Source organism: Lynx rufus, unplaced genomic scaffold (genome assembly GCF_022079265.1).
Source record: "Lynx rufus isolate CCGP_SWC_20201006 ecotype Redwood Valley unplaced genomic scaffold, mLynRuf1.p SCAF_30, whole genome shotgun sequence".
Taxonomy (NCBI): Eukaryota; Metazoa; Chordata; class Mammalia; order Carnivora; family Felidae; genus Lynx; species Lynx rufus.
Window position 1 is genome coordinate 1,690,171 of NW_025814846.1, and position 16,090 is coordinate 1,706,260.

Consider the following 16,090-nt stretch of genomic DNA (forward strand, 5'->3'; position numbering starts at 1 on the left):
AGAGAGAGAGCTAGAGAGCATGAGTGGGGGAGGGGCAGAGAAAGGGAGACAGAATCTGAAGCAGGCTCCAGGCTCCAAGCTGTCAGCACAGAGCCTGACATGGGGCTTGAACTCACGACCTTAGTTGAAGTCGGATGCTTAACTGAGCTGCCCAGGTGCCCCAGCAGTATTATTTATGGTCAGGCAATGTGATCTAAAGAACGATCACAGAGCTAGCAGTAGAAAATCTGTTACTAATCAATTGTGTGACTTTGTGTCATTCACCTAACAATGTGCTTGCAATGTCCTTATTTGAAAAATGGGTACAGTATTATCTGTGTTACAAGCTTGTAATGAAGATGACATAAGTGACATAATAGGACTTTGAAAAGTTAAAGGTATTATATAATCATAGACTATCATAAAATTATTAACTATAAAGTTGATCATATATAAGACCTATTTTAATGGTAACTGGAATGTATTAGCACCATCTTGTGGAAATAGAATGAATTGTATAACAGCAATTTTAACAAGATAATTTACTAAACACTGTAAGAATCTTTACTAAACAGCTGTAAGAATCTTCATAGATCATCTGGTTCAGTAATTTAGGAACTATATTCTGTGGTGCTCTCTGGTTCTACCAGAACAACTTCAGAATCTCCTTTAAAAGGAAAAGGAGACTTAGCTGCAATTCTCTAAGAGACTCGTCTTGTTTTAGAGAAGTTAGACATTAATCATTTTTTAAAGTAGTATATCCTTGTAAGATTTTGTTTGAAAAAAATGATTAGCTTGCTTACAGTTTGAAAATGACTGGTATTGATCAATTTCATCTTGTGTAGATATGAAAATGTACATTTAGAGAGATTTATACAGGGACATCTAGCTGGGACACAAGATCTCCAGTCTTTTTTTTTTTTTTTGACGTTTATTTTTGAGACAGAGAGAGACAGAGCATGAATGGGGGAGGGTCAGAGAGAGAGGGAGACACAGAATCCGAAGCAGGCTCCAGGCTCTGAGCTGTCAGCACAGAGTCTGACACGGGGCTCGAACTCACAGACCGTTGAATCATGACCTGAGCCAACGTCGGACACTTAACCGACTGAGCCACCCAGGTGCCCCAAGATCTCCAGTCTTTTAGGAATAGTTTTTCTCCAAAGGTCAGTAATGATGTTCCATCTTTGATTCCTGATTTTGACTGATATGAGTCTTTCCTTTTTTTTGGTCAGTCTAGCTAAATGTTTGTCAATTTGTTGGATCTTTTCAAAGCATCAGCTTTTGGTTCTATTGTTTTTTTCCTATTGTATTTCAGTTATTTAACTTAATTTCCCCTGTAATCTTTATGACTTTTCCTCTCTGTGCTTGTTTTAGATTTAGTTTGCTCTTTCTTTTCCATTCTCCTAATATGGAAAGTTGAGATCTTACTTCTCTTTTAGTATTATTATAGGTATAAAATTTCCCCTAACCATTGCTTTCCATCCTATAAGTTTTGGTATGTTGTTTTCCTTTTCACTCAGCTCAAGGTATTTTCTAATTTCTCTTGTGACTCATTGATTATTTAGGAGTGTGTTGTTTAATTTCCACATATCTACTTGATTTCTAATTTAATTTCACTTAGGTGGAGAACATACTTCCTATGACTTCAATTCTGTTAAATCTGAGGCTTTTTAATATATTTTATTCTGGAGAATGTTCTGTGTTCACTTGAGAAGAAGGTGTATCTGTTGCTATTGGGTGGAGTATGGTATAGATGTCTGTTATGTTAGTAGGTAATATAGTGTTGTTCAGGTCTTCTCTATCCTTTTTGATGCTCTGCCTACTTCTGTTATTAAAAGTGGGGTATTGGGGCGCCTGGGTGGCGCAGTCGGTTAAGCGTCCGACTTCAGCCAGGTCACGATCTCGCGGTCTGTGAGTTCGAGCCCCGCGTCGGGCTCTGGGCTGATGGCTCGGAGCCTGGAGCCTGTTTCCGATTCTGTGTCTCCCTCTCTCTCTCTGCCCCTCCCCCATTCATGCTCTGTCTCTCTCTGTCCCAAAAATAAATAAACGTTGAAAAAAAAAAATTAAAGGTGGTGTATTGAAATCCTCAACTGTCATTGTTGAATTATGTATCTCTTGATTCAGTTTTGTCAACTTTCATTTTATGTATTTTGGGGACTGTGTTGTTAAGCTTATATATGTTTATAATTGTTCTATTATCCTGATAGATTAGCTTTTTTATCATTATAAAATATCCCTCTATCTCTGGTAATATTTGTTTTTTGTCTTAAAGTCTATTTTGTCTGATATTGGCATAGCCACTCTAGTTAGTGCTCTTATGGTTGTTTACGTGGTATATCTTTTTCCATCCTTTTCTTTCAACCTCTTTGTATCCTTGAATCTAAAGTGTGTTTCTTGTCAACAGTATGTAGTTGGATATTTTTTAAAACTTCAGTCTGAAACCCCTGCCATTTGATTTTATTGTTTAATCCATTCATCTTTCTAATGTTGACATTATTGTTGGATTTATAGCTGATGTTTTGCTTTTTGTTTTCTACATGTCCATGACTACATATTTCAAATACCCTTTTCCTCCTTTACTACTTTTTTTATCCTAAGTGAATATCTTTTGAAACTTAATGAATTTATTTTTTATTGTGGTAATGAATATATATAACATAAAATCTGCTATTTTAATTATTTTAAATGTACAATTGCATTAATTACATTCATGGTGTTGTACAACCATCATTACAATCTATTTCAAAAAATTTTTTCATCACCCCAAACAGAATTCTAACTTTTAAAAAAATTTTTTAATGTTTATTTATTTTTGCGAGAGAGACAGAGTGTGAGTGGGGGAGGGGCAGAGAGAGAGGGAGACACAGAATCCGAAGCAGACTCCAGGCTCTGAGCTGTCAGCACAGAGCCCGATGCGGGGCTCGAACCCACAAGCTGTAAGATCATGACTTGAGCTGAAGTCAGACGCTTAACTGATTGAGGCACACAGGCGCCCCAGAAACTCTAACTTTTTTTAAAATTTTTTTTTAACGTTTTTAATTATTTTTGAGACAGAGAGAGACAGAGCATGAACGGGGGAGGGCCAGAGAGAGAGGGAGACACAGAATCGGAAACAGGCTCCAGGCTCTGAGCTGTCAGCACAGAGCCCGACGCGGGGCTGGAACTCATGGACCGCGAGATCATGACCTGAGCCGAAGTTGGACGCTTAACCGACTGAGCCACCCAGGCGCCCCCAGAAACTCCAACTTTTTAACGTTAACTCCACCTTCCTCCTTCCCCAGTCCCTAGTAATCTTTAATCTACTTTATGTCTTTGTGAATTTGCCTATCTTAGGTATTTCATGTAAGTGGAATCATATAATATTTGTCTTTTTGTGTCTGGCTTATTTCACTTAGGAGAATATTTTTCTTTTTTTTAATGTTTATTTATTTTTGAAGGGGGGAGGAGCAGTGAGAGAAAGGGAGAGAGGACCTGAAGCAGGCTTTGCGGTGACAGCAGAGAGCCCAATGCAGGGCTTGAACTCACAAACTGTGAGATCATGACCTGCGCGGAAATCAAGAGTCAGATGCTTAACCGACTGAGTCGCCCAGGTGCCCCCTAGGAGAATATTTTCAAGATTTATCCATGTTGTAGCATGTATGAGAATTTCATGCCCCTCCCTTTTACCAATAATTTATTGTGGTAAAATATGCATAACATAACGTTTACTGCCGTTTTAATCATCTTTAAGTGTACGATTCAGTGGCATTAAGTACACTCACAGTGTTGTGTAACCATTATCACTGTCTACTTCTGGAATGTTTTCATCATCCTAAACAAATTCTGTACCCATTAAACAGTAACTCCCCTTTCCGCTCACCCCTAATAACCCGTTTTCTACTTTCTATCTCTATGACTTGGCATATTCTAGGGTCCTCATGAATACAGTCATACATTATTTGTCCTTTTGTGTTTGGTTTACTAGCATAATGTTTTCAGTGTTCATCCATGTAGTAGCATGTATCAGTATTTCATTCTTTTTATGGGTGAATAATATTCAGTTTTATGGATTTACCATGTTTTGTTTATCCATTCACCAGGTGATGGAAATTTGGGTTATTTCCATCTTTTTTATTATTGTGAATAATAATACTGTAAACATTGGTATATATGTATCTGCTCAAGTCCCTGCTTTCACTTCTTTTGTGTATATACCTAGGAGTGGAATTGCTGGGTCTTGCAAATGGATATCTTAGAGTATACCATTTTAAATTGTTAAATAGGGGCGCCTGGGTGGCTCAGTCGGTGAAGCCTCCGACTTCAGCTCAGGTCACGATCTCACCTTCCGTGAGTTTGAGCCCCGCGTCGAGCTCTGGGCTGATGGCTCAGAGCCTGGAGCCTGCTTCCGGTTCTGTGTCTCCCTCTCTCTGCCCCTCCCCCGTTCATGCTCTGTCTCTCTCTGTCTCAAAAATAAATAAACGTTAAAAAAATAAATTGTTAAATAATTTTTAAAATTATATATTCTTCATTTTCTTTATGGTTGTTCTTGGGCTTACAATTATACATCTTAATTTATTAGAAGCTACTTCAGATTTATATTAACTTTCAGTAAATTACAGAAGTTTTACTTCTATATTGACTTGATTCCCTTTTCTCTTTTTTTGCTATGCTCATTGTACATGTGCCTACATATATTTAAACACTCAACAATACATGGTTATAATTATTGCTTCATATAATTAGCCTTCTCATCAGTTTTGGTTTTCTTCATTTATTCCTGTAGATTTAAGTTAACATTTGGTCTTATTTCCTTACCCTACTTATATCTTTATTCCCACTCATTTCTTTGTGTTGTCATAGTAAAAATATATTAAATACGTAATGCCCCAACAATAAAATTTTATAGATATTTATGTAGCTGCTTTCTAAATAAGGGAGGAAATAAGAAATATGTAGTTATATTGTCTTTTATAATTATTCAAATAATTGCTAACACTTTTCTTCATATGAATTCACATTATTTTCTGGGGTCATTTGCTTTCAGCCTGAAGAATGTCCTTTTGTATTTTTTGTAAGGCAGATCAGCTAGCAAGAAATTCTTTCAGTTTTTGTTTATCTGGGAATGTATTTAGTCTTCTTTTGAAAAATAGTGTCTCTAGATATAGGATTCTTAGTTGACAGTTTTTTCTCTTTAAGAACTTTGAATGCGTCATCCCTGCTTTCTGGCACTGATAATTTGTGATAAGGAGCCAGCTTTTAATCTTATTATTTCCTTTTAAATGATGAGTCATTTTTCTCTAACTGCTTTCAAGATTTTCTCTTTATGTTTACTTTCAGTAACTGGACCATGATGTGTCTGGGCATGGATTTGTTTATGTGTGATCCTCCTTGGAGTCCATTAAACTTCTTGGATGTGTAGATTATTGTTTTCCATCAAATTTGGGAAGTTTTCAACCATTATTTCCTTGAATATATTTTCTATTCCTTTCTCTTGCTTTTCTCCTTCTAGTACTCTCATGTATATGTTATACTGAATGATGTCTGACATGTCTTTGAAGCTCTATTCTTTTTTTCCACTCTTTTTCCCTGTTTGTTCTTCAGATTTGTAAAATCACTATCAATCTATCTTCAAGTTTATATATTCTTTTTTTTTGCCTGCTCAAATCTATTTTTGAGCCTCTCTAGTGCATTTTCCATTTCGGTTATTTTACTTTTCAACTTCAGAATTTCTACCCAGTTCTTTTATAATTCCTGTCATTTAATTGTTGTACTCTTATTTTTAATTTTTTTAAATGTTTATTTATTTTGAGAGAACTTGAGTAGGGGAGGGGCAGAGAGAGAGAGGGAGACACAGAATCTGAAGTAGGCTTCAGGCTCTGAACTGTCAGCACAGAGCCCAATGTGGGGCTCAAACCCATGAACCGTGAGATTATGACCTGAGCCATAGTCGGACGCTTCACTGACTGGGCCACCCAGGCGCCCCTTAATTGTTGTACTCTTATTCTCTGTTTGCATCATTGTTATCATGCCTTCCTTTAATATTTTAAATATGGTTTCCTATAGTTCTTTAAAGAACTATATGTTTATAATGGCAGCTTTGAAGTATTGAAGTGCAATATCTGGGACCTCTCAAAGGCAGTTTTTGTTGCCTTCTCTTTATCCTCTGTATAAGGCACACTTTACTGTTTTATTGCATGTATTGTAATATTTTGTTGAAAACTAGATTTTTAAAAAAATTTTTTCTCAATGTTTATTTATTTTTGGGACAGAGAGAGACAGAGCATGAACGGGGGAGGGGCAGAGAGAGAGGGAGACACAGAAACGGAAACAGGCTCCAGGCTCTGAGCCATCAGCTCAGAGCCCGACGCAGGGCGCGAACTCACGGACCGCGAGATCGTGACCTGGCTGAAGTCGGACGCTTAACTGACTGCGCCACCCAGGCGCCCCGAAAACTAGATATTTTGGATAATATCTGGCAGCAAGTCTGCATACCAATTTCTCCCCTTTCTGGAACTTACTGTTCTTTTTATTGTTCATTTATTTATTTGGTCATTTGACTGGAGTAATTCTGTTTATTTTTCTCACAGTGTGTGACCTATAATGTTCCTGCTCAGAGTTTTTCCCCTTGTTTTTGTCTTTCTGTGGTTTTCTAGGCTTCACCTCTGCAGCCACATAAGCCACTTGTTGGTCAAAGGTTGTATGTAAGGTCCCTTAGCCAGTTAGATATTCACTCTTTCCTGTTGGATGTGTATTTGACTTAGAGGTTGTTTTCATAGTTCAGTGAGTTTATTATTTTGCTCTCCATTCAGCCAGGGGCTAATAGCTAGTAGGTTATTTTTCTGATCATGCCTGAGAGGGCAGTCTTGGGCATGTGCACAACCTCCCAGACCCTCAAATATGAGTGCAATATGATTTTTGAATAAAGACGTGTTTTAGAGAAGTTTTAGGTTTGCAGCACATTTGAGAGGTAGGTACAGAGATTTTCCACATGCCCCCTGATCCTGCACATTCATAGCCTAACCCTAATCAACATCACTCACCAGAATGGTACATTTTTTACTAAGAATGAGCCTACATTGACACATTGTAATCCCCCAACTCTATAGTTTACCTCAGGGTTCACTCTTGTATATTCTACAGGTTTAGACAAATGTATAATGACATATATCCACCATTACAACATTTTAGTATCATACAGAGTAGTTTCACTTCCCTAAAAATCCTCTGTGCTCTGCCTGTCCATCCCTCCCCTTTCCCTAAACTCTATCAACTACTGATCTTTTTGGTCCCGATAATTTTGCCTTTTCTGGAATGTTGGAATCATATAGTATATCATTTTCAGATTGGCTTTTTGTTTTCACTTTGTAATAATGTTTTGTGTTTCCTCCATGTGTTTTCTTATCTCAATAGCTCATTTATTTTTAGTGCTATATAATATTCCATTGTCTGCATGTTCCACAGTTTATTTGTCCATTTCCCTACTGAAGGACATTGTGGTTGCTTCCAAATTTTGTCAATTATGAATAAAGCTGCTATAAACGTCCACGTGCAGACTTTTGTATGATCATATGTTTTCCGTTCTTTTGGGCAAATACCAAGGACCGTGATTGCTGGGTTATGGTAAGAATATATTTTGTTTTGCAAGGAACCACCCAACTCTCTTACAGTGGCTGTATAATTTTGTATTCCCACCAGCAATGTATGAGAGCTTTATTACTCCACATTCTCACCAGTATTAGGTGCTTGTCAGTGTTTTAGACTTTGGCTATTCTGATAGGTGTGTACTGGCATTTATTTTATTATTGTTTTAATTTACATTTTCCTCATGACATATGATGTGGAACATCTTTTAATAGTCTTATTTGCTGTCTGTATATCTTTTTTGGTGAGATATTTGTTAGGAACTTTGGACCATGTTTTAATTGGGTTTATTTTTTTTTACTGTTGAGTTTTAAAAGGTTTTTTTTGGTATATTTTAAATTTTTTTTTTTTTGCAACGTTTATTTATTTTTGGGACAGAGAGAGACAGAGCATTAACGGGGGAGGGGCAGAGAGAGGGAGACACAGAATCGGAAACAGGCTCCAGGCTCCGAGCCATCAGCCCAGAGCCCGACGCGGGGCTCGAACTCACGGACCGCGAGATCGTGACCTGGCTGAAGTCGGACGCTTAACCGACTGCGCCACCCAGGCGCCCATGGTATATTTTAGATATCAGTCCTTTATTATATGTGTCTTCTGCAAATATTTTCTCTGAATCTGCGGCTTATCTTCCAATTCTCTTGATACTGTCTTTCACAAAGCAGTTTTATTTTTATTTTTTACTTTTTTACAGATTTTATTTTTAAGTAATCTCTATACCCAACATGGAGCTTGAACTTACAACCCCAAGATAAAGAGTTGTATGCCCTACCAACTGAGCCAGTCAGGGACCCCAGGAAGTTTTTAATTTTAATGAAACCTAGCTTATCAGTCATTTATTTCATGGATTGTTTCCTTGGTATTGTATCTAAAAAGGTATCACAATACTCAAGATCATCATCTAGCTTTTATCCTATATTCTAGAAGTTTTATAGTTTTGCACTTTTCATTTAGATCTATGATCCCTTTTGAGTTAATTTTTGTGAAAGATGTAAGGTCTGTGTCTGGATTCTTTTTTCGTGGGGGGAGCATGTTGATGTTCAGTTGTTCCATCATCATTTGTTTGAAGAGACTATCTTTATCTTTGATCCACTGTATTGCCTTTGCTCCTTTGCCAAAGATCAGTTTAAGGTATTTATGGGGGCTCTCTATTCTGTTCTACTAATCCATTTTTATTTTCTTTAGCCAATTCCTTGATTACCATAATAATGCACTATCTTGATTGCTGTAACTTTATAATAAACCTTAAAGTTGTGTAGCTGCAGTCCTGTCCTGCAATATTGTATTGTCTATTCTCATCTTTTGCCACTTCATATAGACTTAGAATGTTGAACCAGCCTTGCATACCTGAGATAAATTTCACTTTGTTGTTGTGTATAATTTTTTAAAATTATTTTTTGGATTTGATTTGCTAATATTTTATTGAGTATTTTTACATCTGTGTTCATGACATGTATTGGGTCATAGTTTTCCTGTAATGTCTGACTGGGGTAATGCTGGCTTCATAGAATGAGTTAGGCCGTATTCCATCTGCTTCTGTCATAAAGAGATTGTAGACAATTGGTATAATTTCTTCCTTAAATGTTTAGTAGAATTTACCAGTGAGCACATCTGAGCTTGGTGCTTTCTGTTTTGGGATATTGTTAAGTTTTTATTCAATTTCTTTGGTAGATAACGGCCTATTTAGACTGTTTTTGTGTGAGTTTTGGCTGCTTGTATCTTTTTTTTCAAACATTGTTAAAGTTTATTTTGAGAGAATGAGAAAGTACAAGTGGGGGAGGGGCAGAGAGAGAGGGAGAGAGAGAGAATTCGAAGCAGGCTCTGCACTGTCAGCAGAGCCCGATGTGGGGCTTGAACCCATGAACTGTAAGATCATGACCTGAGCCGAAGTTGGACCTTTAACAGGCTGAGCCACCCACACTCCCCTGCTTATATCTTTCAAGTAATTGGTCCATTTAATCTAGGTTATCAAATTTGTGGGCACAGAGTTATTTAGTTATTTATAGTATTCCTTTATTACCCTTAAAATTTTCATGGTATCTGTAGTGATGTCCCCTTTTTCTTGGTTTGGGGTTTTTTTTTTTGTTTGTTTTTTATGATTTTTTAAAAGTAATCGCCACACTCAACATCCCACTCACAACCTGATGATCAAGAGTCACAAGCTCTACCAACTGAGCCAGCCAGGCGCCCCTCATTTATGACAGTAATAGTTTGTGTCCTCTCTTTTTTTCTTAGCCTGGCTAGAGGCTTATCAGTTTTACTGATAATTTCAGATACCACCTTTTGGTTTCATTGATTTTACTCTATTAATCTCTGTTGATTTCTTGTTTTCAATTTTATGATTTCTGCTCTAATTCTTTTCAGTTTTTCCCTTCTGCTTTCTTTGGATTTAATTTGCTTGTCTTTTTGTAGTTACTTAAGGTGGAAACTTAGATTATTGATTTTAGATCTTCTTTTCTAATCTATATTTTCAGTGATATAACTTTTTCTTTAAGCACTGCTTTTGCTGCATCTCACACATTTTGATAAGTAGTGTATTCATTTTCATTTAGTACAAAATATTTTTAAACTTATTTTGAAATTTCTCCTTTGACCCATGTGTTATTTAGAGGGGTATTGTTTAATCTCCACATATTTTGGGATTTTTCAGTTATCTTTCCATTATTTACTTCTAGTTTAATTCCATTGTGGCCTGAGAGCAGACATTATATGATTTCTATACTTATAAATTTGTTAAAGTCTGTGTTATAGCCCACAATGTGGTTTATCTTGGTAAATGTTCCATATGAGTTTGGTAAGAATGTGTATTTTGTTGTCATTGGATGTAGTAGTCTATAGATGTCAGTTATATCCAATTGATTGATGGTGTTGTTGAGTTCAACTATGTTCTTACTGTTTGTTTTTTTGCCTGCTCTATTTCTGAGAGAGTGGTGTTGAAATATTCAACAATGATAGTAAATTCATCTATTTTTCTTTGCTGTTCTATCAGTTTTTGCCTCACACAGTTTGATGCTCTGTTAGGCTCATAACACATTAAGAATTGTATGTCTTCCTGGAGTTTTGACCCTTTTATCATTATGTTATGCCCTTCCTTATCCCTAATACTTTCCCTTACTTTGTTTTGTTTTTAATTTTTTATGTTTTTATTTTGTTTTTGAGAGAGAGAGACAGAGCACGAGCGGGGGAGGTGGAGAGAGAGAGAGGGAGACACAGAATCCAAAGCAGGCTTCAGGCTCCAAACTGTTGGCACAGAGCCTGATGCAGGACTCGAACTCGCGGAGAGTGGGATCATGGCCCAAACCGAAGTCTGATGCTCAACCAACTGAGCCACCCGGGCGCCCCTCCCTTACTTAGAACTCTGCTCGCTGAAATTAATATACCTACTCCTGCTTTCTTTGGATAATTTTAGCATGGTATATTTTTTCTTTATCTGTTTACTTTTAATCTCCATGTGTCTTTATATTTAAAGTGGTTTTCTTTTTTTTTTTTAATTTTTTTTTCAACGTTTATTTATTTTTGGGACAGAGAGAGACAGAGCATGAACGGGGGAGGGGCAGAGAGAGAGGGAGACACAGAATCGGAAACAGGCTCCAGGCTCTGAGCCATCAGCCCAGAGCCCGACGCGGGGCTCGAACTCCCGCACCGCGAGATCGTGACCTGGCTGAAGTCGGACGCTTAACCGACTGCGCCACCCAGGCGCCCCTAAAGTGGTTTTCTTATAGACAACACAGAGTTGGGGTATATTTTTTGATCCACTTTGACAGTCTGTCTTTTAATTAAAAGACAGTCTGTCTTTTAATTGGTATATTTAGACCATTGAAATTCAAAGTGATGATGATATTGTTGGATTAATATCTACAATATTCATTACTGTTGTCTATTTGTTGCCTTTGTGCTTTTTTCCTACTGTCATTTGTGGTTTTAGTTGAGTATTTTCTATGATTCCATCTTTCTCTCATTAGCATATAGGTTATACTACTTTTTTTTAAAGATTTTAGTTTTAAGTAATCTCTATACCCAGCATGGGCTCAAACTCACAATCTCGAAATCAAGAGAAGCATGCTCCACCAACTGAGCCAGTCAGGCGCCCCACTTCTTTTTTATTTTAACTTTTTTAGTGGCTTCCCCAGAGTTTGCAATATACATTTACAATTAATCCAAGTCCACTTTCAGATAACACTATACCACTTCATGAGTAGTGTCAGTATTTTGTAAGAATTCTTCAGAATTCCCCCTTCCCATCCATTTGTATCATTGCTGTCATTTATTTTACTTTATTCTAAGCATATATATATATATACATATACATATATATAGCTTATAAATAAGCATACATAATTGAATATATTGTTGCTATTATTTCAAATTGTTTTCTGTTAGAAAAATTAAGAAAAATAAAAGTTTTTATTTTACCTTAATTTCTTCCTTCTTTGATGCTCTTCCTTATTTTATACAGATACGAGTTTCTGACCTGTATTATTTCCCTTCTTTCTAAAGAACTTCTGTTAACATTCTTTATAAGGCTAGTCTACCGACAACAAATTCTCGCAGTTTTTGTTTATCTGAGAAAGTCTTTATTTTTCATTTACTTTTGAATGATATTTTCTTAGGGTTCAGAATTCTAGGTTGGTGGTATTTTTGTCTCAACACTTTAAATATTTCACTGCATTCTCTTCTTGCTTGCATGGTTTCTGAGAAGTTGGGTGTAATTATTATTTTTGTACTTTTATAGATAAGGTATTTTTTCTTCTAGCTTGTTTAAGGATTTTTTCTTTATTTTTGATTTTCTGTAATTTGAAAATGATATCCCTAGGTGTAATTTTTTTTTTTTTTTGGTGTTTATACTGCTTAGTGTTCTCTGAGATTCCTGGATCTGTGGTTTGATATCAGACATTAATTTAGGGAAATTCTCATTCATTATTGTTTCAAAATATTTCTCCTGTTTCTTTTTCTCTTTTAACTCCTTTTTGTATTTCCATTATACTTACGTTATAACTTTTGTAGGTGTGCCATAGTTTTTGGATATTCTGTTCTGGTTTTTTTTTCAGTCTTTCTTCCCTTTGCTTTTTTGTCTTCAAGGATACTCATAGATTGTTTCCTCAGCCATGTCCAGTTTATTAAAAAGCCCATCAAAGACATTCTTCATGTCATTTACAGTCATTTCTAGTTCTAGCAATCCTTTTTGGTTCTTTTTTAGAATTTCCATCTCTTTGCTTACATTGCCCATCTGTCTTATTTTAAATTTCTGGACTGTTAATTCTAATATCCTTGCCATAACTGGTTCCAGTGCTTTCTCTGTCTCTTCAAATTGTGTTTCTTTTTGCCTTTTGGTATTCCTTGTGATTTTTTCTTGATAACTTGACATGTTGTACTGGGTAAAAGGAACTGCTGTAAATAGGTCTTTTTTTAAATGTTTATTTTTGAGACAAAGAGAGCCAGCATGAGCAGGGGTGGGGCAGAGAGAGAGGGAGACATAGAATCTGAAGCAGGCTCCAGGCTTTGAGCTGTCAGCACAGAGCCCGACTTGGGGCTCAAACTCATCAACCGATGAGATCATGACCTGAGCCGAAGTCAGATGCTCAACCGACTGAGCCACCCAGGCACCCCTGTAAATAGGTCTCTACTAACATGGTGGTTAGGTGTTGGGGAGGGTAAGAGTTCTATAGTCCTGTGTTTAGTTCTTAGTCTTTTGGTGAGTGTATGCCTCTGAACTGTGAACTTCACAAATATTTACCAGTTTTTTTTTTCACTCCTAGGTAGTATAGCCTGGCTAGAGTAGTCTAGAGTTGAGTGTTTCTCTTCCCCAGGTCAGTTAGTCTCTGATAATACCCCAGGAAGTTAGACACTAGTTAGTTTCCCTTGAAGGCAGGCCTTGTTAAGAACAGATTGGTTCCTTATCATCAATTCCTGACAGAGCCCAAGAGGATTTTCTTTGATATTTACTATGGGAATCTTGAGCTCCTAGAGGTAAATCTGACAATATTGTCTGTATCCCCCTAAGACTATGTTTTCCTGGAGTTTTAAGTTCTCAGACTTGTTCACAATGAACCTCCAGCAATCTGTCAATTATAGTTCACAGTTTCCTGCCTCAGCACTGGTTCCCTTGGCAGTTTCCACTGGTGAGTCCTTCCTGTGGTAAGCCACAGTTCCTTGTATTTGCCTGTCCATCTCTCCAATGTGGGGGCCAGTGGTTTGCCCTTTGTCCTCCCCTCTCTTGGGGATCCAAGAAGAGTTGTTGATTTTTTAGTCTTTACAGCTTTTTACTTGTTAGGATGAAGTAGTGACTTCCAAGTTCCTTACATGTGGAACTGAAAACTGGAAGTGTGATTTGATTTTTAAGTTTAGCTTCCTTACCATTACCTTGGATCAGAGTAAATTTTCTGCATTTGGTAAGAGGTTCTACTTAAGTCACTTGAGCCACTCAGGCCCAGGGTTGTTTTGTTTTTTTAAGTAGGCTCCACTCCCAGTGTGGGGCCCAACTGTAAGGCTTGTACGTAAGCACGATCCTGAGATCAAGACCTGAGCTGAGATCAAGAGGATGCTTAACCGACTGAGCCACCCAGGCGTCCCAGGCTTAGGGCTTTTTGCTGATGTATATGTGTGTGCCTTGAGGAATGCTTTCTAGTCTGCCCCACATATCCTTCTGGTTGCTCCTGAGGGGGTGCAGCTAGAGCATATGCATAGCCTTCTGTATCCCCAGGGATGAGTGTGACCTCCCACATTATTCTTCTTGGCTATCCCTTTCCCCTGTTCTCTCTGTTAAAAATCTTTCTGGCCTGCTATTTCACTTGTTGCTACTATTACCACAGAGCTACCAACCCCCTCTTAAATTGCTCACTACCAAAATTTCCCTTGTTTTTGACAGTGTCCTCAGGCAGGAACTTTTTGCTTCATTCCAAATAAGTCAGTCCTCTCAAGCATAGATGCTGAACTCTTTTTTCTTTATTGCCTGTTTCTTCCCCTGGGCAGAACCTGTGTGCCACACCACTGGAATTGGTAGGGGGAGCATGGCTTGCTTCTTTTGGTAGCATCCACAGAGTGGATGTTGGGGAGATTGGTAACCGCTGATCTTCTTAGCATGCCCTCCTGGCATAGAACCTCTGCTTAATGAGTCTGGTTGAAGGTGATCAGGGTATCAGTATTCTTGACCTGTCACACCTAGGGTAAGAGTCCTTACCCTGAGAGTGAAAACTGGGTGGGTAAGGGAAGATCCTGTCCTCTAATTGTGCCTGACCAGAATAGCACTTCCACAGCACAGGCCTGGAGAGGATAAGACAGGCTAGCAGTCTGCCCCTCCTAGGTGAAACCATAGCCTAGGAGTCTAGGAGCTGGAGGGAAAGGGAATTACTACCTTCTTGACAGCACCCATCTGGAGTAGTTTTCATCACAGGGAGCTGGTGTGGATAGAAGCAGATTGTGACTCAAATGACACAGACTCTCACTGTTCTTACTGAGATTTAGTTGTTGTTGTTTTAAAGAAATGTTTTTCCATTTGCCATATGCCCTTAGGAAAATTCCCAGAGACTTTAACTGGTTGTTTTTTTAATTGATTTTTCCAGGCAAATTGTTGTTTCACTGGGGAGAGGGTCCAAGAGCTCCTTATACCACCATTGCAGAAGTTTTGTCCTCATTGGTTATTTTAAAAACTGGAAGTAGGTTTAATATACCAAAGGAGACCATTCTATGAGATAGAGCTTAGAATAACTAGGCTCATGTTGTATTCTTGTTAGTGATCTGAAAACTCAGTTTGGTAATTTTGAGTCTTTTAGAGTTTTTTAAAGGGAGTATTTCAAAGTAATGTCTTCAATTTAGTTCAGCTCACCAAAATTTTACTGACATCCTTCCTTGGAATACCAATTTTATGGTGAATAATCTTTGTTTTGCTTTTTAAGTTTTAGGTTTTAAAACCTGAGGCTCATATTAATGTATTATTTGTGATTATTGGAATGTCCCATAGATAATATGGTTTGCTAATTAAAGCATAGACTGGAAATCAAATTTCACTACTCCCCAACCCTTCACTCTCATTTTCAGTACCAATCTAGGAAATATTAGAAATCACTTAACTGCTAAATTGGTCCATTCAGCTGCAAAATGGAACTAATAGTGCCTCACAAGGGTGTTGTGAAGCTTAATAAATATTGCTAAAGCATTTGTTTCTGTGAAAACTCCTGTATTTGTTTTATTTTAAAAATGTATTCGTATTTCTTAGACTTTAAAATGTGCTCATTGAATAAGAGCTTATGTACACAAGTGAACTAGTTTAATGCAGCAAAATACTATATATGTAGGACATCTATATAGGAACAATATGGAAAAGAACAATAATATGGTATTGATTTATTGGCTATACATCCTGAGGAAATTGTGTTTTTTTTACAGCTTGAAAGAATTGCTTTATATAATTGATATTCCTATATTAATTGGCTAATAATATATTGTAGTGCGAAATAGAAAAGTTGGAATACAGTCTAATTATACCATGTCTTCTTAG

At 37.2% G+C, this 16,090-nt stretch overlaps 1 protein-coding gene across 1 annotated transcript in view; it reads left to right on the forward strand.

Moving 5' to 3' along the window:
- Window positions 1–16,090, forward strand: part of TEX11 (testis expressed 11) — a 237,625-nt gene that overhangs the window by 46,908 nt on the left and 174,627 nt on the right. The window lies entirely within an intron of this gene.